The sequence below is a fragment of the Capra hircus genome, chromosome 2 (assembly GCF_001704415.2).
Source record: "Capra hircus breed San Clemente chromosome 2, ASM170441v1, whole genome shotgun sequence".
Lineage (NCBI taxonomy): Eukaryota > Metazoa > Chordata > Mammalia > Artiodactyla > Bovidae > Capra > Capra hircus.
The window spans coordinates 26,018,749-26,043,663 of NC_030809.1; positions in this window are offsets into that span (position 1 = coordinate 26,018,749).

Here is a 24,915-nt window from a genome sequence, read left to right on the forward strand (position 1 = left end):
TCAATTAGATTCCTGTCTATTTACCCACTCCTTTCTGATCATCCCCTCCTGCCCTACTCCTCTTTTGGGAAGAGATATACTTGCTAAGCTGAAGGCCACTCTTCAGCTAGCTCCAGGGTCAGCTCCCACGTCAGGGGCCTTCCTAATGCTACTTGTTGACCCTCCAACCTCTTCTGTTAATCCTGAGGTCTGGGACACCCGAGTCCCGGTGGTGGCTCGGCACCACCCTCCGGTCCTCATCCGGCTAAGGGACCCCACCTGTTTCCCAGCCCGGTCCCAGTTTCCTTTGTCTACTCGAAACCTCAGGGGGCTAAAGCCCATCATCGACCGTCTCATGGGACAGGATCTCCTGATCCCCACGACCTCCCCCTGTACCATAATATCCCAAATCCACAATACCCTCCACATCAGACCAAGAGCTCTCTTTTCCTTTCTCAGCCTTGTCTTTTCTCCCCTACATCTCAGACAGACCATATATGCCGTTCACCGCTCCTGCCTAACATGCGCCTCCACCTCTCCTCAGGGAGGACTCCGACCCCCACAGGAGACTCACCAGTTGAGGGGACATATGTCCGGGCAGGATTGGCAGATAGACTTCACCCACACGCCCAGACATCGAGCCTACCGCTATCTGCTGGTCTTGGTAGACACCTTTTCAGGATGGGTCGAGGCCTCCCCCACAGCCCGAGAAATGGCAGCGGCGGTGGCGGAGGTCTTGATGGCCTATCTCATTCCCAGATTTGGACTGCCAAACTCTCTCCAGTCTGACAATGGGCCTGCATTTATCTCGCAGATCTCTCAGCAGGTGGCTGTGGCCCTGGGTATCAGCTGGCATCTCCACATCCCCTATTGGCCCCAATCGTCAGGCAAGGTAGAGCGGGTGAACGGCATCATCAAGACACATCTGACTGAGCTTGCCTCAGAACTGTGGTTGTCTTGGGTCGACCTGCTTCCTCTGGCGCTCACTCGCATTCGCACCACACCACACTCCAAAACAGGTTTGACCCCTTTTGAGCTGCTCTACGGCAGGCCCTATCTCCTGACTCACCTCTCAGAGGGAGAGGCTCCCCCACTCGCAGGATACCTCCCCCTCTTTTCCCTCCTACGATCCTTGCTGAGGGAACACGCAGACCGGGTCCTGCCGCAACCAACAGACGACGAGGGGCCCACCCGGCCTCTGGCACCAGGAGATCAGGTACTGCTAAAAACCCTGAGTCCCCGCCCACTACAGCCTCGCTGGATGGGACCCCATACTGTAATCCTCACCACTCCTACAGCAGCCAAACTCCTGGGGTGCTATTCCCTTGGGACGCCCTGAGCCGGTTACTGGTTACCGGCTCCATCCTTACGGGACCCCCGAGGCTGGTTATCCGCCGCACCCCTTTTCACCCCAACTTCGGAACAATGTGGGGCTCTCTGCTCTGGGTTGCTCTGGGGATACTGGGGGCCCTGCAGAAAGGGGGACACACCAACCAAAACCCCCGTGGTTCGAGAGTCCATGGCTAAAGTAAGAGAGGGATTAGAGCGCAGGAGGAGAGAGAGGGAGGCTCAGCAGGGCTGGTTCGAGTCCTGGTTCCAGAGCTCCCCTTGGCTGACAACTTTGCTATCCTCCCTAATGGGATCACTCATCATTCTCCTGCTGCTCCTGACTTTCGGGCCCTGTATCCTAAATAAGCTTTTGGCCTTCATCAAACAACGGCTCGACACGGTCCAGCTGATGGTGCTGCGACAGCAGTACCAAGGGCTCCCAACAAGCACTCCGTGGCAAGATTAACGGCAGACACCTCTGTCATCCCGGCCATACCCTATCCCTCGTCACCCCCGTTCAGCAGGAAGTAGCCAGAGAGAGTCAGCGCTCCTTGTCCTATATCAAAAAGGCCGGGATGAAAGGTCAAGGCAAGGTCGGGCATGTTGAGGCATGCCTGGGCATGCCCGGGCATGTCGGGACATGTCCCGGCAGGGAGCCGCAGACAAGCCCCAGAGGCGGGCCGACAACCAAGCCGTCAAATCAGGAGCCGACACGGAGCCCTTGGACACCAATCACCGCTGAGCCCATGTTTTCTTCCTTATATGGGAGCCCGGCCCGGGCTATAAAATCCTTCCCCACCCCTCATACCTTGCAGACTCCCTTTGCTTCGCAGACCCCCTTCACTTCCTTGCTCACCCGCCCCCGGGAGTTCTGCCCAGGAGCGACCGCCCAATAAAAGGCTCTGATCAACGGTCCACAGGGGTGGCTCTTTCTTCCTGCGGCGTTTCTTACAGTATGGACCTAACAGAAGCAGAAGATATTAAGAAGAGTGGCAAGTATACACAGAATGACTGTACAAGAAAGATCTTCATGACCAAGATAATCACAATGGTGTGATCACTCACCTAGAGCCAGACATCATGGAATGTGAAGTCAAGTGGGTCTTAGGAAGCATCACTATGAACAAAGCTAGTGGAGGTGATGGAATTCCAGTTGAGTTATTTTAAACCTTAAAAGATGATGCTGTGAAAGTGCTGCACTCAATATGCCAGCAAATGTGAAAAACTCAGCAGTGGCCACAGGACTGGTAAAGGTCACTTTTCATTCCAATCCCAAAGAAAGGCAATGCCAAAGAATGCTCAAATTACCATGCAGTTGCACTCATCTCACATGTTAGTAAAATATTGCTCAAAATTCTCCAAGCCAGGCTTCAGCAATACGTGAACTGTGAAATTCCAGATGTTCAAGCTGGATTTAGAAAAGGCAGACGAACCAGAGATCAAATTGCCATCATCCACTGGATCATCAAAAAGGCAAGAGAGTTCAAGAAAAACATCTGCTTCTGCTTTATTGACTACGCCAAAGCCTTTGACTGTGTGGATCACAAGAAACTGTGGAAAATTCTGAAAGAGATGGGAATACCAGACCACCTGACCTGCCTCTTGAGAAATCTGTATGCAGGTCAAGAAGCAACAGTTAAAACTGGACATGGAACAACAGACTGGTTCCAAACAGGAAAAGAAGTACCTCAAGACTATATATTGTCATCCTGCATATTTAACTTATATTCAGAGTACATCATGAGAAACACTGGGCTGGATGAAGCACAAACTGGAATCAAGATTGCTGGGATAAATATCAATATCAGATACACAGATGACATCAGCCTTATGGCAGAAAGGGAAGAACTAAAGAGCCTCTTGATGAAAGTGAAAGAGGAGAATGAAAAAGTTGGCTTAAAGCTTAACATTCAGAAAACAAAGCTCTTGGCATCTGGCCCCATCACTTCATGGCAGATAGATGGAGAAACCGTGGCAGACTTTATTTTGGGGGGCTCCAAAATCACTCCAGATGGTGATTGCAGCCATGAAATTAAAAGATGCTTACTCCTTAGAAGAAAAGTTATGACCAACCTAGATAACATATTAAAAAGCAGAGACATTACTTTGTCGACAAAGATCCATCTAGTCAAGGTTACTGTTTTTCTGGTGGTCATGTATGGATGTGAGAGTTGAACTATAAAGAAAGCTGAGCACCGAATAATTGATGCTTTTGAACTGTGGAGTTGGAGAAGACTGTTGAGAGTCCCTTGGACTGCAAGGAGATCCAACCAGTCCATCCTAAAGGAAATCAGTCCTGAATATTCATTGGAAGGACTGATGTTGAAGATGAAACTCCAATACTTTGGCCACCTGTTGCAAGGAGCTGACTCATTTGAAAAGATCCTAATGCTGGGAAAGATTGAAGGTGGGAGGAGAAGGGGACGACAGAGGATGAAATGGTTGGATATTATCACCGACTCAATGGGAATGAGTTTGAGTATACTACGGGAGTTGGTGATGGACAGAGAGGCCTGGTGTGCTGCAATCCATGGGGTTGCAGAGTCGGACACGACTGAGTGACTGAAATTAACTGAACTGAACTGCAAGAATGAACCCATGTCTCTTGCACATCCTACCCTGGCAGGCAGATTCTTTACCACTGTATCACCTTGGAAGACAAAAATTTGGGGCTGAGTTCTCTTTCTTTTCTTAACATAGTGTTTATGATTTCCTGGAAAGGGTCAATGCAAATATTAATAGTAAAATTGCAGTTCACTTTAATTTACTCTATTGGAGAACTCTATTGAATACTTATTTCTGAAATAGTATACTTTACCTTTAATAAAGGAAATATGTGGAATTAATCCCTTAAAGAGGAATAGCTTTTTCACCATAGAAAATTCTCACCCTAGATGTTGAAAACATTCATTTGGAATCACATATAATCATTAATTAATTGCTAGATAATTCAGGGAATATCAGTGAGTTACAGTCAATCCTTTATAGAAAGAAAGAAAGGAAGAAAGTGAAGTCGCTCAGTCGTGTCCGACTCTTTGTGACCCCATGGACTGTAGCCTACCAGGCTCCTCCCTCCATGGGATTCTCCTGGCAAGAGTACTGGAGGGGGTTGCCATTTCCTTCTCCAGGGGATCTTCCTGACCCAGGGATCGAACCAGGGTCTCCCGCATTCCAGGCAGACACTTTAACCTCTAAGCACCAGGAAAGCCCAATCCTTTATATGTATGCACTTAATATATAGACTTAATACTCTTGTTTTAGGGGTTTCCCTGGTGACTCAGCGCCAAAGAATCTGTCTTCCAGTGTAGGAGATGCAGTTTAGATCCCTGGGTTGGGAAGATCTTTAACTGGCAATTCACTCCAGTAAATATCATAGACAGAGGAGCCTGGTGGGCTATAGTCCATGGGATCACAAAAAAGTCAGACATGACTTAGTGACTAAACAACAACAGCAACTCTCGGTTTTGATTGTTCGGGAAGGGAGTCAAAGGCCCAAAAAGTTTTTTTTCAGTTTTCTGTGCCATAAATTTAAATCATATGAATTTAATAAATATCCCTGGGAATTTAATAAATATTTAATAAACAACAGAGCATTAGTTGCCAAACTCTTAAGCTCAAGAACAATAATAATAACCATAATGGATCATATAGTCAAATTCTTGTCTTGGGACAGACATTGTGCTGTTTTTTGCATTCTTGATTTCATTCAATCCTCAAAATAACTCTATGGCTACTATCACTGCTTTTCTTTTTTTATTTTATAGAAAAAACAACTGAGGATTAGGAAATTCGAATTGCCTAAGGATTAAGGACTAATGTCAATGCTAACTTGAAGTAACTCAGATCTGCCTGAAATGCAACCTCATACTACATTTTGTTGCCTTCCATGCATTGTTATGTACTAGCTGATAATAAAAATAATAACTTTATTTATAATAAAAATTTCAGTTGGGTGCATTTATAACGGTTTCACTAATTTGACACATATTGATTGAATGAATTTGTGCTAAGCCTAGAGGTTGCTGCAGAGACAAAACAGAGATATTCTCTGCCCTCATAGAATTTACATCTGGGGGCCAAGGATTAGCATTAAAGAGATAACCAAAGAAATAACTTGGGAAGTGCAAATATTAGAAAGGAAAAGTAGAGGGTACTGGGAGGTTATACCTCAGGAACTAGTTTAAACTAAGAAGTGATCATCATGGGAGAGATGAATGTTTATCAGAAATTGTAAAGATAATTATTTTGTGGAGTAGGGATACGTGTAGAATGCAGGAGATACTTAGTGGAAATGTGACGCAGGAGAAAGTCCCAAAACAAGGCAGACTGTTCTACACTTGCGAAGATGGGGATTCAGTATGGCCTCCTGAACATACCCTCACAAAAAAGTAGGTGTCTACTATATATGGGCTTCCTGGGTTGCTCACTGAGTAAAGAATCCACCTGCCAATTCAAGAGACACTGGAGACATGAATTCAATCCCTGGGTTGGGAAGATCCTCTGGAAGAGAAAACGGCAACCCATTCCTGTATTCTTGCCTGGAAAATCCCATGGACAGAGGAGCCTGGTGGGCTATAGTCCATAGGGTTGCAAAGAGTTGGACATGACTGAGCAACTGAACATACACTGTACCGTATAGAATTATGTATGTCTGGGTCTTTAAAGAAAAATAAGTTGACTTCATGAAAGACTAAGAAAGGGCTGGAATTTAGATTCCTAGAGCAATCTGTAGGACCAGCAATGAATTAGTTAATTTTTTTTAATATCAATTTATTTATTTTAATTGGAGGCTAATTGCTTTACAATATTGTAGTGGTTTTGCCATACATTGACATGAATCTGCCACAGGTGTACATGTGTTCCCCATCCTGAACCCCCTCCCACCTCCCTCCCCATCCTGAACCCCCTCCCACCTCCCTCCCCATCCCATCCCTCTGGGTCATCCCAGTGCATCAGCCCCGAGCACCTTGTCTCATGCATTGAACCTGGACTGGTGATGCATTTCACATATGATAATAAACACGTTTCAATGCCGTTCTCCCAAATCATCCCACCCTCGCCCTTTCCCACAGAGTCCAAAAGACTGTTCTATACATCTGTGTCTCTTTTGCTGTCTCACATATAGGGTTATCATTATCATTACCATCTTTCAAAATTCCATATATATGCATTAGTATACTGTATTGGTGTTTTTCTTTCTGGCTTACCTCACTCTGTATAATAGGCTCCAGTTTCATCTACCTCAATAGAACTAATTCAAATGTATTCTTTTTAATGGCTGAGTAATATTCCATTGAGTCCAATTAAGTACACTTTGAAACAGGTGAAGAATCTAAGTTTGAATTAGCAAAGTACCAAAACCTAACAGTTTCTAAGTTAAGATTTATTTGCCTTTCAATTATCATAAGCAAAACAACAAAGTGATTTGTTGCTGTCACTTAAAATACACTGTACTAGAACTCTCAAGCATATCTTACTTCTTCTACCTGTCCATGTATCTGCAATGAATGTATGTATATCCTTTCAGGGTTTCTAGGTACATACATGCAGATATGAAGATACAGTTTTATTTCTACTCATTTGTACACAAAAGATATCTTCCTATATAAGCCATTCTTCACATTGCTAATTTTATTTTTATTGATCTATCTTGGAGATTGATTTCATTTTTTATCTCTTTTTCATAGTTGCATAGTAGTCCATTATATGAATTTACCATGATTTATTTTATCAGTACTCTCTTGATGGACATTACTGTTGTTTCTGTTTTTTGCCAATAATAACCATTACACAATGAATTACCCTCAAAATATTTATTACTCATGCATGAAAATATCTATGGTATAAACTCCATAAAGCTTTCACACTGATTTCTTTTTTTCTAGATATGGCCAAATACTTCTGTTTTCTCACAATTTTCAAACTAAGCATGCTATAAAACTTTTGGATTTTTTGTCACTGTGGTATGTGAAAATATCCCACCCAGTGTAGTTTTATTTTGCTTTTATTTTATCTTTGGTGAATTTAATGAATATCTTAACATGTTTAAGAACCATTCTTTTTTTTTTTTCTTACTAGGTCCTATATTATTTCATTTTTAATTAAATCATTGGTCTTTTTCTAAATCAATGTTTTGTAGTATCTACAAAATTAAAAATGTACATACATATGTATTTTGAATCCTGTAATAATTTAAGGAACTGGGCTAACTTTGACTGAATAAATTTGATTAAAACAACTCAAACTAGAAACAAGTGCATTATGGAAATGAAGATAAACAATTCTTCAACTTGACATAAAATTCTTTCCAAGTTTTTAAATCAATTTGAACCATGCCTTTTCTTTTGTGGTCATGGGCTTTATAAATAGAGCTTGAAGAGAGGAAAATATATTAAACACATTAAATTATTTAAATACAAATACAAGAAAAAGAAATCTCTATCGTATGACATTGGAGTAACAGTTGATCTTTTAAATTTAATCGCAGATCTACTCAAAGAAGGATTATAAAAAAGATATTAAATGTCAATAATGACCAATCTTTCAGGGGGTGATTAATCTGTGTCATTATCTAAACATCTGCCTAATTATTTTATTAAGCTCAATCTAGCCAAGATTACAGCTTCTTAAAGTAAATTCACAATACATGCTAATGTTAGTCCTCATTTAGTAAATAATAATAATACAAACAGATCTGTTCTCCTTTCTTACTGACGTGATCAATCTCTATGTGATTCATAAGACTTTGTTAGTGGTCAAGATTCTCCAGCTCTTGGAGAGCTGATCTTTGCACTCTTGGAAAGCGTTCATATTATCTCATAATAGATTCTTCATTAGAGTACCTTGATTTTTCCAGGAATCTCACACAAGTGTTCCCAGTCTAACTTGGAAGTCCCAAGTAATGGATAGATGTGTCTGTGGAGAAGTTTGACTAATTCCAATTCTTTGCCATTGACCTTGCACACACACAATCCCCTATATACACTTCAAGTCACATAGTTTTGCTTATCAGATTGATCAATGGATAATCTCCATCTTGAATCTTAGTGCTTATATCTTTTCAGATGTATTTGAGAACAGGTTCTCAGGCTGTGGAGATTTTACTGACAGTTATTTTTAAAAATTGCTGCTACATCTGCCCTTTGCCACTCTTTAGGCTTCTCACCAGCCAGCCATGAATTCTCAGAGATAATGAGCTGTGGTCTTGGACATTCAATTCCCTAAGTGCCCCATGACGTATCATCAAGGCTTGTAGACACATAACTACATCCAATTTACTTATGAAATCTCTCTATTTTATGGTTGCTTTTGAGTCTCCAATCATCAGTGCTTCTTATTTCAGATAATATGTAACCCTCTTTAATAATAATAATAATAAAAACTGTCTGTTTAAAAAAGCCTCATAAATTATTGAGAATATTCTGTCTTTTCAATGTCATTGATTTAGGGACTTTAAAATATAAACCACACCGTCATAAGTATACCCTGATAAGCAATACAAAGACAATAGAAGACATACAAGAGTTCAGTTGAAATCCATCTGCTCATTAGCATCTGCTGATGATAATATCTGTTTCTATGAAGAGATTTCAGATATTGAAAGCATAATTAATGACCATCAGGAAAAAGTAGTCTACACTCTCTCCATGCCTTGCACTCCTTTCCTTTCCATTCTGTCTGTTTTACACCCTACACAAAAAGAGCACACTGCTCTTTCATTTTGCAGAGGCCACTATAATTTTTCTTGACATGGCAATTACTTTTTAATCTGGTTAGCATGGACTGTAATGGAACCAAGTTGTAAAACATCCTTTCTTGTTTACTCTTTTATTTTGCTTTTAATTTATTGCCTTGATTTCAATCCCTTTTATAAACCCATTAAAGCTCAATTACTCACTTTGAAGTCAATCACTAATCAATTCCATTTTATTTTGTAGTTTGGGGAGTTGGGAGGGTAGTTACACACTATGTCTGTATTTCAATAAATTTTGTGATAAAGAGTAGATTATGCTAGACTTTACTTTAAGGAAAGGGAAAATTCTATGCAAATAAAGGGGAAATCTCGAGAGGAGAGGTAAGATCCATAACTTGGTTGATGTTGTAGCAGGAAGGAAATGGATGGTACACGAAGCACTTAAAACATGCTCTGACTTCATGAATCTAAATTGATTAGTACAAGTAAATGAAGAACTGTCATTCTATTGCCAGCTGGTTTTTCTTTTACAAAACTAAATCCAGAAGCTCAAAAGGAACACCTTTTGGTAAAATTTACAATTTTAAAAAGGCTTCTGCACATATGCTATTTAGCCTCTAAGTTGCGTCCTACTTTTTTTGCGACCACATGGACTGTAGCCCTCCAGTTTCCTCTGTCTGTGGGATTTTCCAGGCAAGAGTACTGGAGTGCGTTGCCATTTCCTTCTGCAGGAGACCTTCCTCACCCAAGGATTGAACCCAGGTCTCCCACATTGCAGGCAGATTCTTTACCATCTGAGCTACCAGGGAAAGAAGGCATTATTTTATTTTTTTTTCTCAAAGAGATGCAAGCAATTTTTGTGATATCTTACATTTTTAAACGGAGGATCCAAAAGAATCCTAGATCTTAGGGCTTGAATATCCTTTACTCCATGCCATTCTCCAAGCCCAACTTGCGTACAATTGACAATAATTCAGGGAGAGTCTACCATGTGCTCTAATGGTGCATTGGGATAGGGTGTGAATACATTTTTAATAGGGGAAATGATGATTAAAGAAGCCATAGAAGAGAGAAGCAATAGAGAATAAACAGTTTTCAGCAAAGTTGTGGAAGTAAAGTTTGTGTAGACTGAAAACAAAGGATGAGTTCTAAACATACTCAGTTAGTAAAAGTACAGTGGAAGCTTAAACAAATGATGAATGAGATTAGCCCCAAGAGATCATCTTGGATCATGTTTCTCAGAGTGTGATCTGGGACTACTAGTGTTGGAATCACTACGCATTTTTTTGATGTAAATCACAGGAATCCATGCCAGGTCTATATTCAGAATCTCTTCAGTTCATTATCCATAGTAAAGTTTTGAGGACCGCTGTGTATCAAAAATCTAAAAAAAATTTTTTTTAAACAATTTGAGTGACAAAATGTTATTTTAGAGACAAAAGATTCAAGAAGCAGTGTGGTGCCTGGCTAGGAGGTATAACACAGAGGAATCTGGAGATCAAGTTGTATGTAGGCAACAGATGCTGAGGGTTGAAACTAGAGTGAAGGTGAGAAAAAAGGAAAGGGTCATCTAGATTGAAAAAAATATTTTGGGCCTGGGGTTCCCAACCTAGAGACCCGAGACATCTAGAAGGTACCTACATGAGATCTGGGGAGCCTGTTAATCCTAAAAATGGCCTATGAAATTTTGTACACTTAGATGCATCATTCTTTGGAGAGGTTCATGGTTTCACAAAATCTTAAAGGAAACATAAACCACATTTTTTGTTTTTTAAGGAAAAACTGGCTGTGACAGAGAATTGATTAGCTAGGTTGGAGGATGGGTGGGGGTTGGTGGGTGGGTCAGGACTAAAAAGAAAATCTATTAAAATATTCAATAATTCTTAACCTGAAATCAGCGGGGAGATTGATACTATTATTAGTCAACATAGATACAGTAATAAGAGGGACTTTGTTGGAAGATAACATGTGTTCTCTTTTTTCCAGAAGAAACTTAAGATATTTGCATTTATCATGATAAAGACGTTCCTCAGGTTCATAGAGAGGTCACAGGGTGCAATGATAAGTTGTAATATTTTATTCAGTGCTAAATATTTATTGGATGTTGTGTACATTCTTTACATATATTCCTATTTAATTCTCATAGCAACCAAGTAATTATTACTATCTTAATGCTACAGAAAAATCAAATTGAAACTATTAAGTGATTTTACTAAAACCCCAAACCTGACAAATAGCAAAGACAGAATTCAGACTTCAGTAATCTTCCCAACTGGCCTGAGATCATGTTCTGAGCTTCTCTGCTATAGCAGCCAGGCTTTGGCACTCAGCAGCTGAAAATGAGATTCATTTGGGCAAAGGGCATTTCCGCAAGGAAGAAGCTTAGCTACAATGTCTACAGATTTAATTTTGCCCACATATTTAACGGCAGTTTTCTCTTGGATTAAATCAGAAAAGAGAGAATTGCTAAAGCAAGAGATACAGGTGAGAACACCATCAATAAAATCAGAATTACCATGAGTATTCCAGCTTCTCGTGGGTTCAATCCCTGCACTAAACATAGGGCTCTTCCTCTATACTATTTGCTCCGGCTCATCTTCTTCTCCTATTAGGAAAGTCGTTAATTTGATTTGAAAGTTCATAAATTACAACTCACTGCAATCACGGTATTCCATTAAAAGGTCCTATGTGAAGGTGTTTGAACAATGGGATAGACATGCAGTTTCAGCAACACAATAAATATAAGCAATTAGGAGAGGCATGTAAATATTTGAATGCAGCCTGTTATGTGTATAAAGCTATATTTATATCCAAATTTACCTTCTACTGCCTTATGTAGCCCAAGAGGCCAGAGTAGTCAGTTCCAAGCATTTTATTCCCATTCCTGGGGTTGCAAAAGATACAATTTAGAGACTAAACAACTTCATACAGATGATTTCCTTGGATTAGAGTGAAAAGAATTGAGACAAAGCACAGCAAGACACTGATTGTATGCTAGCTTACTTTCTAGTTAACTGGCAGTAGATTGTGTGTGTCCTCAGCAGTTTATTTGTGCCTGACTCTTTGTGGCCCTGTGTATGTAGCCCTCCAGGCTTCTTTGTCCACAGAATTTTCCAGGCAGGAATAATGAAGAACGTCTCCATTTCCCACTCCAGGGGATCTTCCCCACCCAGGGATCAAACCTGTCTCTTGCGTCTCCTGCACTGGCAGGCAGATTCTTTACCGCTAGCGCCACCTGGAGCATCTGAGGTAGCTTAGCCAGTGAAGAATCCGCCTGCAATGCAAGAGGCCCCAGTTGGACTGCATAAGATCCCCTGGAGAAGGGATAGGCTACCCACTCCAGTATTCTTGGGCTTCCCCAGGGGCTCAGATGGTAGAGAAACTGCCCACAATGCAGGAGACCTGGGTTTGAATCCAGGGTTGGGAAGACCCCTTGGAGGAGGGCATAACAACCCACTCTGGTATTCTCGCCTGGAGAATTCCCAATGGAGAGAGGAGCCTGGATGACTACAGTCCTTGGGGTCGCAAAGAGTCGGACATGACTGAGCAATGAATAACAACATCAGTAGATTGTCCCAGTTGAAAGTAGATGTAAGGATCCTTGGTAGGAAGAGTTGTGAGGGTAGTTGCAAAGGAAGCCTGTTCAGTTCTCCGTGCACTGTGTGAAAGAGGGTTTGGTGTTTGTGGCCAGAAGAGTATTGGAGTTGATAGCCATTTCCTTCTCAAGGGGATCTTCCCCACCCAGGAATTGAACCCAGGTCTCCTGCATTGCAAGTGGATTCTTTACCATCTGAGCCACTGTGGAAGCCCATTATAAGGATATAAGAGGTGGAAGGAGGCGATGACAACATAGACCAAGGAAGAGGTTTGGTTCCTATGCAGCCAAGAGCTCTATTGTAAGAATAGGAAGCATTAAGAACGAAGTGCTATGTTTTAATCTCTAAACTGATCTTATTTCTCAAAAATTATATATACTGACATTGCCATAACAGAATTTTAAAAACGAACTAAATCAAGTACTCCATAAAATCAATAATGTATTCTGTTTGAAAGGACTTATTCTTCAGAAACAACATTTTAGTCTTCCAACAGTTTTGAGACATAGCTAGTTTTTGCATTTGATTTTTTTCTTCATTCCCCATTCTCTTTAGGGTAAGACTGAAGGATATCTCTTCTGGGGAGAGACAGGAGCTTTTTCCTGAACCTGTGGAAGAGCTCCTTCCGTGAATTATAATAGTCCCACCTCTAGTTTTGGAGTCATCTCCAGTGATGCTCAATCCTTTGACCCTCAATCAGTCACCAAGGCTTCAATAGGGATCTCAGGTTATCCCTGCCTTCCTTCTTCCTCTTCAATGAATGTGAGCACAAGTCATTGTACAAGTGCTGTATATCTGCCCTTCTCTAACCTATTTCCCAACCGATGCCCTGCCGAATCAACTTTGTACACCGGTGCTGCCTTCATCATGGATCTTCCTGCCAAAAATCTACAATAACTCGATTACATGCGACATCAAGTTCAAATTCTTCTGTTAAGATTTCAAGGGGCTTCAATTTGTTCCCGCTAAATTCTGCAATCTTGTATTCTACTCTACTATACTTAAAACCTAGGTTTTGTCAGAAAAAAAAAGCAAAGGAGAAAAGGAAAGATATACCCATTTCAATGCAGAGTTCCAAAGAATAGCAAGAAGAGATAAGAAAGCCTTCCTCAGTGATCAATGCAAAGAAATAGAGGAAAACAATAGAATGGGGAAGACTAGAGATTTCTTCAAGAAAATTAGAGACACCAAGGGAACATTTCATGTAAAGATGGGCACAATAAACGACAGAAATGGTATAGACCTAACAAAAGCAGAAGATATTAAGAAGAGGTGGCAAGAATACATAGAAGAAATATACAAAAAAGATCTTCATGACTAAGATAACCACGATGGTGTGATCAGTCATCTAGAGCCAGACATCCTAGAATGCGAAGTCAAGTGGGCCTTAGGAAACATCACTACAAACAAAGCTAGTGGATGTGACAGAATTCCAGTTGAGCTATTTCAAATCCTAAAAGGTGATGCTGTGAAAGTGCTGCACTCAATATGCCAGCTAGTTTGGAAAACTCAGCAGTGGCCACAGGACTGGAAAAGGTCAATTTTCATTCCAATCCCCAAGAAGGCAATGCCAAAGAATGCTCAATCTACCTCACAATTGCACTCATCTCACACACTAGCAAAATAATACTCAAAATTCTCCCTGCCAGGCTTCAACAGTACATGACATGTGAACTTCCAGATGTTCAAGCTAGATTTAGAAAAGGCAGAGGAACCAGAGGTCAAGTTGCCAACATCTGCTGGATCATCAAAAAAGCAAGAGAGTTCCAGAAAAATATCTACTTCTGCTTTATTGACTACACCAAAACCTTTGACTGTGTGGATCACAACGAACTGTGGAAAATTCTTCAGTAGATGGAAACAGCTGACCTGCCTCCTGAGAAATCTGTTTGCAGGTCAGGAAGCAACAGTTAGAACTTGACTAGAACAACAGACTGGTTCCAAGTTGGGAAAGAAGTGTGCAAAGGCTGTATATTGTCACCCTGCTTATTTAACTTATATGCAGAATGCATAATGAGAAATGCTGGGCTCGAGGAAGCACAAACTGGAATTAAGACTGCCGAGATAAATATCAATAACCTCAGATATGCAGATGACACCACCCTATGGCAGAAAGCGAAGATGAACTAAAGAGCCTCTTGATGAAAATGAAAGAAGAGAGTGAAAAATTTGGCTTAAGCCTCAACATTCAGAAAACTAAGATCATGGCATCTGGTCCCATCACTTCATGGCAAATAGATGGGGACACAATGGAAACAGTGACAGACTATTTTGGGGTGCTCCAAAATCACTGCAGATGGTGACTGCAGCCATGAAATTAAAAGATGCTTACTCCTTGGAAGAAAAATTATGACCAACCTAGATAGCATATTAAAAAGCAGAGACATTACTTTGCCAACAAAGGTCCATCTAGTCAAGGCTATGGTTTTTCCAATAGTCATGTATGGATGTGAGAGTTGGACTGTAAAGACAGCTGAGTGCACAAGAATTGATGCTTTTGAACTGTGATGTTGGGGAAGACTCTTGATCCCTTGGACTGAGAGGAGATCCAACCAGTCCATCCTAAAGGAGATCAGTCTTGAATATTCATTGGAAGGACTGATGCTAAAGCTGAAACTCCAATACTTTGGCCACCTGATGTGAAGAACAGATTCATTTGAAAAGACCCTGATACTGGGAAAGACTGAAGGCAGGAGGAGAAGGGGACGACAGAGGATGAGATGGTTGGATGGCACCACCGACTCAATGGATATGAGTTTGAGTAAGTTCCGGGTGTTGGCGATGGACATGGAAGCCTGGCATGCTGCAGTCCATGGGGTCTCAAAGAGACAGACACAACTGAGTGACTGAACTGAACTGAATTTGTCAGAAAGACTTCCTGTCTACACTGCCACTTTCTTAGTGTGTAATATGACTGTGTCTTCTCAGCGTTTTATTTGCTTGTGTTCCTCTCCAAATTTGAAATTACATCTCCTCACTGTAATATACTCAGATGCTAAGACTTAAAACCTAGTTCAAGTGTTATCTCTTCAAGGAGGTATTCTCTGAGCTTGTCAACCTTCATCTACCGCCTTCTGCTCTAAGTTATAAAAGCACACTTAATCCCCACATCAAGTATCTCCTCTCCCTTAATCAGACACTGTTGTTTATCCCTCTGCAATTTTTTTGAGTAAATTTGCATGTTGCCCTCCAACACTCCTAAACTTCTTAAGGACGGTATAACTGCAGGTCACATTTCAGTATAATCTTTACAGAGAATGGCACTTAATAGGAACTCAGTAAAGACTTAATTCAAAGAAGGCAATGGCAACCCACTCCAGTGTTCTTGCCTGGAGAATCCCATGGACAGAAGAGCCTGGTAGGCTATAGTCCATGGGGTCGTGAAGAGTCGGACACGATGGAGCAACTTCACTTTCACTTTTCACCTTCATGCATTGGAGAAGGAAATGGCAACCCACTCCAGTGTTCTTGCCTGGAGAATCCCAGGGATAGGGGAGCCTGGTGGGCTGCTATTTATGGGGTCACACAGAGACATGACTGACGCTACTTAGCAGCAGCAGCAGCAGCAGCAGCAGCAGCAGCAGCAGCAGCAAAGTCTTAATTGTTGACACATAATCCACAGATCTGTTTGGTTTTGGTTTTCCCCAGTATGCCAGATATATCCTGACAGAAGTTTTTCTGAAGTTTTGTGTTGAAACAGAAAGAATGCTTTCCTAAAGGGAAGTACTCACAGACAGGAATTCCACTGTACAGTGTTCTGGTACATTCTTGCGACATGTCCAAAAAGACAAGTCTTACCTCAGGAATTTTCTCCCTTCCAGGCCAATACTGTATAAAAGAATTGAGAGTCCCTGTGTTTTGCATATGGTGATGTGTATGTCTCAGTGCTCCTCTGTCAGTCTGTCTCACCCTCTCCTTCCCCTGTTGTGTCTGCAGGCTGTTCTCTATATATCCGTGTCTCTATTCCTGCCCTGCGAATAGGTTTATCAGGACCATTTTTTTTCTCTTTCTGACTTACTTCATTCTGTATAACAGACTCTAGGTTCATCACCCTCACTAGAACTGAACTGACTCAAATTCATTCTTTTCAATGGCTGAAAAATATTCCATTGTATATATGTACCACAGCTTCTTTATCCATTCATTTGTAGATGGACATCTAAGTTTCTTCCAAGTCCTCTGGTACTCTGGGTGGGAGGGAGGTTCACAAAGGAGGAGATATATGTATACTTATGGCTGATTCACATTTTTGTAGAGCAGGAACCAAGACAACATTGTAAATCAATTATCCTCCAATTAAAAATAAACTTGAAAAAAGAATTGAGGTCTTTCATAACTCAAAAGAGAGACACATACTCATTGATGAGTATCCTCTTTTGTCTAAATCATTTCCAGTTCTATCCTAGATGCCACAACCAAAGCAATGATGTATGAAGTAAATATTTGCTCAAATATTAAGAGATTTGGGAAGAAATGCTGTGCTGTAAAAATGCCCAAAGAACTGGAAGGTCAGAATGGCTGTGACCGGCAGAAAAGTCCTCTGGCCATTCAATAGAGACCCTTCCTCTAAATGAGGTTTTTACAAAATAATTCTGCCTTGACAGCTCTCAAAATGGAGATCCCAGAGGCAAAATGAATATTTGGCTGCCAGGGAGAAGCTAAACCTTTTCTTAGCTTTTCTGCTTTCTTTCAGAAACTTTTTTCATTTAAATAAACAAATTAGGCATTCTGAAATTCAAAGGCCTATACAATGAAAGGAGTTGCTGTTCATGATGGATTAGTCTGATGTTTAAAAAGAAGGCAAAAAAAAAATGCAAAACAAGCTGTCACTGCTAGTTATATGAGAAATAGATCACCGGTGACACTGGCTTTTGTTTCATCTGTGAGAGGTTAGGAAGAAATGCATTCAAGAAGAATACACTTCACTCCAGGTATTACTGGTGGGAGGCTCCTGACCATGTTTGTGTATTATTCTTTTGAGAACATGTATACGCCCCCCTGAAATTCTAGCTGCTTAGAATATTTTTCATCTCAAAACTCAAAACCAAGCTCAGATTTATTGAGAACAAACCCCCTGATAACCTTCACCTATAATATGTTTTCTAAATCCTCATCCTCTCAGAGGCAGCAGTGGGTCACTTTGTTCAGAAAGGCTCAAGGAGTTTAAGTGGAAATAAGTCTCTCCAGGTTGCTTTCAAATTCCGGAAATAGTTTAATTCCATTTGGCACAGGTAAGTCTATAGGTTATATATGTCTAGGTTATTGGTCTTAAATGTGAAGTCCAAGGATTTGGGTCTTTGGTTCAGTGTGCGGTAGCACAGACACAGTGTGTACAAAAACTTCCAGAAGATGGGCATTTGCCCTCTAAACATAAAGACATTCTCTGAAGTGGACTGTGACAGTTTCTAGCAACTTTTAAGAGTTGATGTATATGGCTGCTTGTCATTCACCCCTTGTGGTCACAAATGGGACTGGAAAAACTGCTGTACCTTCTAAATAATTCCTTCTCCAAGCAGCCCATCAATTGCCAGACAGATCCTTCCAAGGAGAATTTCTAACCAACAACTCTGCTATCTATTCCCAACCCTCCACTTCTGTTAAATTCAAAATGACTAAGAATAATTCAGGAGCCTCAACCATCTGACCTCAAACCAGTTCAGCTTTAGCTTAAGGGGGGATTTCACCTTCTTGTACCCTAGGATTTAGCAGCATTTGCTGCTGGCTGATCTCCCAACATGCCCTGAATTTTTATGCCTTTGTGTCTTTACTCTTTTTCTCATGACTACAGAGTCAGAAGTCCTAGATTCAAGTTCTGCTGCCAGCTTCCTAGCTATGAAACCTTCATTGTTGCTCAGTGCCTAAGTCGTATCTGATTCTTTGTGACCTCATGGATGGCAGCATTCCAGGTTTCTCTGTCCTCCACTATCTCCTGAAGTTTGCTCAAATTCACTTTCATTGAGTTGGTGATGCTGTCTAACCATCTCAACCTCTGCTACCCACCTTTTTCTTTTGCCTTCAGACTTTCCCAGCATCAGGGTCTTTTCCAATGACTTGGCTTTTGGCATCAGGTGACCAAAGTATTGGAGCTTCAGGTTCAGCATCAGTCCTTCCGATGAATATTCAAGGTTGATTTCCTTTAGGATTGACTGGTTTGATCTTGCAGTACAAAGGACTCTGGAACATCTGCTGCTGCTGCTGCTGCCACCGCTAAGTCACTTCAGTCATGTCCGACTCTGTGAGACCCCATAGACGGCAGCCCATCAGGCTCCCCTGTCCCTGGGATTCTCCAGGCAAGAACACTGGAGTGGGTTGCTATTTCCTTCTCTAATGCATGAAAGTGAAAAGTGAAAGTGAAGTCGCTCAGTCGTGTCTGACTCTTTGCGATGCCATGGATTGCAGCCTACTAGTCTCCTCCGTCCGTGGGATTTTCCAGGCAAGAGTACTAGAGTGGGGTGTCATCGCCTTCATCTTCTGTAACACCACTATTCAAAACCTTTACAGATTACCTGTTAGTAGTCTCAAGTTTCTTAAAATCAGGAGAATAAAATCTACCTAGTAAACTTTACAACTGATTATAAAGATTAAATGAACTAAGATGGGGGAAAGAAGATATTGTATGATGGAAATGTTATGGGTTGGGTTAAGATGCTGCTTGTGACAGATATATGGGTCAGGTCTACCTAAGAAAAACAACCCATTTGGAGGCACATATATAGATTTATTTGGGGATAATAGTTTGCTTGGTTAGCGAGGGTTTTCAACCTCAGCACTATTGATATTTCAAGCTTGATACTTCTTTCTAGTGGGGAGCTATCCTGTGCATTGTAGCACATTTAACAGTAGCCCTGCCCTCTACTATCTAGTTGATACTAGGATTCCTCCCCTGAAAGTTGTGGCAACCAAAAATGTTTCCAGATATGGCTAATGCCCCCATCTTTATCTGCAGCTCAGAGGACTAAATTGCCCTGTTAAGAACCCCTGTTCGAGATTTCAGAGATACATTCAGTTCAGCTCAGTTCATTTCACTCACTCAGTCGTGTCTGACTCTTTACAACCCCATGAATTGCAGCACGGCAGGCCTCCCTGTCCATCACCATCTCCCGGAGTTCACTCAGACTCACGTCCATCGAGTCGGTGATGCCATCCAGCCATCTCATCCTCTCATCCCCTTTTCCTCCTGCCCCCAATCCCTCCCAGCATCAGAGTCTTTTCTAATGAGTCAATGCTTTGCATGTGGTGGCCAAAGTACTGGAGCTTCAGCTTTAGCATCATTCCTTCCAAAGAACACCCAGGACTGATCTCCTTCAGAATGGACTGGTTGGATCTCCTTGCACTCCAAGGGACTCTCAACAGTCTTCTCCAACACCACAGTTTAAAAGCAGCAATTCCTCAGTACTCAGCTTTCTTCACAGTCTAATTCTCACATCTATACTTGACCACTGGAAAAACCATAGCCTTGACTAGACAGACCTTTGTTGGCAAAGTAATGTCTCTGCTTTTGAATATGCTATCTAGGTTGGTCATAACTTTCCTTCCAAGGAGTAAGCGTCTTTTAATTTCATGGCTGCAATCACCATCTGCAGTGATTTTGGAGCCCCCCAAAATAAAGTCTGACACTGTTTCCCCATCTATTTCCCATGAAGTGATGGGACAGGATGCCATGACCTTCGTTTTCTGAATGTTGAGCTTTAAGCCAACTTTTTCATTCTCCTCTTTCACTCTCATCAAGAGGCTCTTTAGCTCCTCTTCACTTTCTGCCATAAGGGTAGTGTCATCTGCATATCTGAAGTTCCTGATATTTCTCTCGGCAATCTTGATTCCAGCTTGTGCTTCTTCCAGTCCAGTGTTTCTCATGATGTACTCTGCATATAAGTTAAATAAGCACGGTGACAATATACAGCCTTGACGTACTCCTTTTCCTATTTGGAACCAGTCTGTTGTTCCATGTCCAGTTCTAACTTGCTTCCTGACCTGCATATAGGTTTCTCAAGAGGCAGGTCAGGTAGTCTGGTATTCCCATCTCTTTCAGATTTTTCCACAGTTTATTGTGATCCACACAGTCAAAGGCTTTGGCATAGTCAACAAAGCAGAAATAGATGTTTTTCTGGAACTCTCTTGCTTTTTCCATGATCCAGCGGATGTTGTCAATTTGATCTCTGGTTCCTCTGCCTTTTCTAAAACCAGCTTGAATATCTGGAAGTTCACGGTTCATGTATTAATGAAGCCTGGCTTGGAGAATTTTGAGCATTACTTTACTAGCGTGTGAGATGAGTGCAATTGTGCGGTAGTTTGAGCATTCTTTGGCATTGCCTTTCTTTGGGACTGGAATGAAAATGGACCTTTCCAGTCCTGTGACCACTGCTGAGTTTTCCAAATTTGCTGGCATATTAAGTGCAGCACTTCCACAGCATCATCTTTCAGGATTTGAAATAGCTCAACTGGAATTCCATCACTTCCACTAGCTTTGTTCATAGTGATGCTTCCTAAGGTCCACTTGGCTTCACATTCCAGGATGTCTGGCTCTAGGTGAATGATCACACCGTTGTGATTATCTTGGTCTTCAAAATCTTTTTTGTACAGTCATTCTGTGTATTCTTGCCACCCCTTCTTAAAATCTTCTGCTTCTTTTAGGTCCATACCATTTCTTTCCTTTATCGAGCCCATCTTTGCATGAAATATTCCCTTGGTATCTCTAATTTTCTTGAAGAGATCTCTAGTCTTTCCCATTCTGTTGTTTTCCTCTATTTCTTTGCAATAGAGATACATCATGTCTACATTAATGTCCAAATATACCAAGCTCAGTTTTCTAAAAGGTCACAGTCATTGCCTTAGGAACGTTATGAACTAAGAGTGGGGGGCAGATAGAAATGTAAGCAACAGCTTGTATAACATATCCAGAGCAAATGAATGCTATGAAAGGAACACAAACAAGGCACTGGAGGCACAGAAGGAATCATCAAGGTTTGCAGAGTTCAGTTTGTATTCAATGCAAAGCACAAAGATAAATTTGCTTCGCCATCAGTCTGGAGATAAGAAAGGCAGCCTGTGGCTCCTGGCTAACTCACTATTGATGGTAATTTCAGTACAGCTTCCGTGGTGGCTCAGAGGTTAAAGAGTCTGCCTCTAATACAGGAGACCTGGGTTTGATCCCTGGGGGTTGGGAAGATCCTCTGGAGAAGGAAATGGCAACCCACTCCAGTATTCTTACCTGGACAATCCCATGGACAGAGGAGCCTGGTGGGCTACAGTCCATGGGTCGCAAAGAGTTGGACACGACTGAGTGAATTAACTTAACTTATTGCTAAGCAGAGGTTTTTGAGAGACTGAACAGGTGAGAGCCTTTGAAGAAGAACTTTAAGTGAAGCAAAGGGAGAGAGGAGAATGGAAATGAATGGTCCAAGAGGGATATCAGACTTTGTAAGACTCATTTTCTAATTTTTTAACTTCTGTGCAAACCTAACCATCTCTGCTCATTCTGGTAGCCCCTTTTGTTTCTCTTTCCTTTTCGCTGTTTCTCCTTCCTAAGAAATGTTTTTTATATACTTGAAGTTCAGATTCTTGAAAATATTGATAACCTCCCCCAACACTTGAAAGCAGTGATGGGCACACACACACAGCTTGGTGGTGTTGCAGTGAATCTAAATCACTGGGGCATTCAGGCCAGCCATAGTGGTGGTCCTTCTTGGTTTATTACAGGCAAGGAGATAATACTGACTGTGCAGAGTGAGGACGGTTGGAAACTCGGTTTTAACGTGTGTCCTCTGTCTTTGTCTATAAGTTTAATATGGAGAGGTGCTAAATTACACAAACCAGTGCATAGCAATCTGTGTAGTTGTCAAGGCACGGATTCAAAGAACCAAATGCTGGAAAACATGCCATATTGACAATGCCCAGCCTGGGGCTTTTGAGGTCATAGCTACATGATACCAGCTTTTTATCCCATCCTGCTCAGAAACTGCTGAGAAAGCCAGGGAGGATGTAGATGGTGTGATGTAAAACATGATCACTGTAAATATCTCAGCATGCATCTTGCTGACAGTGGGAAGTCCAGCTCTGGAAGAAACACAGTCAGCAGTAGCATCTATTTATATGAAAGATTAAGCTAGAAAATGCTTATTCTTGTTGATATTTTTAGTAGTTCTCCCAGAATTTTGAAACTGTTTTCAATATCCTTTTTTGCTTGCTTAGATTTTCACACTTAAACTGATTCTACCCAATGCATCTGTAAGGGTTGGATCGACTAATAGACAGACATTTAATATCTAAATTAAATAGCAATTGGGATTTATGGACTATAGCCCCCCAGGCTTATCTGTCCGTGAAATTCTCCAGGCAAGAATACTGGAATGGGTTGCCATTCCCTTCTCCAGGGTATTTTCCTGACCCAGGGATTGAACCCTAGTCTCTCGCATTGCAGGCAGATTCTTTACTATCTGAGCCACAGGGACACATGTATGAAAGTGACTCATTTGTGTCCAACTCTTTTCAACCCCATGGATGATACAGACAATGGAATTCTCCAGACCGGAATACTGGAGTGGGTAGCCATTCCCTTCTCCAGGGGATGTTCCCAACCCAGAGGTTGAACCCATGTCTCCCGTATTGCAGGTGGATTCTTTATCACCTGAGCCACAAGGGAAGGCCGAGCCACATGGAAAGACCTAACAATTGAGTGGTCAGAAATGCTGAAAAAAAGATCTCGCATTTGTTGTCAGGAAATTTGGGTTCCAACATCAGATGTGTCAACTATAAAATGGTTCATCTTGAAAAAAAATCACTAATCTTATTTGTAATACCCAAATATCATTCTAGTGGTCCTATCTCTTAGGATATCTGTGAAGGTAAGGTAAAATGACATATGTGAAAGCATTTGGCGACCCTTCAGCTAAGAAGAAGAAAGACAAGAAGAAAGGATGAGGGAAGGCAGGTAGAGACGGAGGGAAGGATGGAGAGAGAAAAGAAGGAAGGGTGGAAGGAAGGATGGAGCCCAAAGCATTCAACATTCTATTTTAAAGCTTGACAAATTGAAAGCAGTTTTCTTTTTCTCAGCTTTATTGAGATATAATTGACAAGTAAAATTGTAATATATTTAAAGCATGAAATATGATGCTTTTAGATAGGTATATATGGTAAAATAAATAAACCCATGGTGAGTTTATAAACACATCAATCACCTCAGCTATTTACCCATTTACCTTTTTTTGGTGAGAATATTAAGTTCTACTCTGTTAGCAAATTTCAATTATACGATGGTGCTATCAATTATTGTCATGTTTTCTTTAGATCCTCAGGCCATTATTATCTTATAGATGAAAGTTTGTATCCTTTACCTTTTACCAAACTTCCTCTATTTCCCCCAAACCCCAGTCCTTAGCAACCACTTTTCTACTCTCTGTTTCTATACATTCTTTATTTTGGATTTCATATATAAATGATATCATGAAGTATTTACCTTTCTCTCCCTGGCTTATTTTAATTAGCGTAATGCCTTCCAAGTTCATCCACCTTGTAACAAATGACAGAATTTCCTTCTTTTTTAAGGTTGAATGTATATATACACATGGGCTTCCCTGGTGGCTCAGATAGTAATGAATTTGCCTACAATGCAGGAGACCTGGGTTCGATCCCTGAATAGGGAATAACCCCTGGAGAAGGGAATGGAGATCTACTACAGTATTCTTGCCTGGAGAATTCCATACAGATATTTCTTTGAGATAATGGCTCATCAAACTAAAGAGCTTCTGCTCAACAGAGGAAGTCTCAACAAAATGAAAAGACAACCTGTGCAATGGAAGAAAATATTGGCAAACCACATAGGTGGCACTAGTGGTAAAGAATCCATCTGCCAGTTGAAGGAGATGCAAGAGACATAGGTTTGATCCCTGGGTCGAGAAGATCCCCTTAAGTAGGACATTGCAACCTACTCCAGTATTCTTGCCTGGAACATGGACAGAGGAGCCTGGTGAGCTATAGTCCACAGGGCCACAAAGAGGTGGACATGACTGAGTGACTGAGCACATTGCATTGCACATCCTACAATGAGTTAATAACCAAAATATACAAAGAACTCATACAGCTTGGTAACGAAAAACAAAACAATTAATAAATGCAAAAAGAGACTGAATAGACATTTTTTCCAAAAAGGATATATAGAGCCAATAGGTACATGAAAAGATGCTCAACATCACTAATCCTCAGGGAAATGCAAAACAAAACCACAATGAGTTATCACCATATACCTGTTATGATGGCAATTATCAAAGAGACAATAAATAGCAAGTGTTGGTGAGGATGTGGATTAAAAGGAATACTTGTATA